Consider the following 264-nt stretch of genomic DNA (forward strand, 5'->3'; position numbering starts at 1 on the left):
CATCCACCCATCCATCCATCCATCATCTGTCATTCTACCCATCCATCCATCCGTCCATCCACCCACCCACCCATCCATCCACCCATCATCCACCCATCCATCCATCATCCACCCATGGATCATCCACGCATCCATCCATCATCTATCCATCTACCCACCCACCCATCCATCCATCATCCACCCATGGATCATCCACGCATCCATCCATCCGTCCATCCACCCACCCACCCATCCATCCACCCATCATCCACCCATGCATCCATC

The sequence above is a fragment of the Lontra canadensis genome, unplaced genomic scaffold, assembly GCF_010015895.1.
Source record: "Lontra canadensis isolate GAN:19392208 unplaced genomic scaffold, GSC_riverotter_1.0 scaffold22, whole genome shotgun sequence".
Lineage (NCBI taxonomy): Eukaryota > Metazoa > Chordata > Mammalia > Carnivora > Mustelidae > Lontra > Lontra canadensis.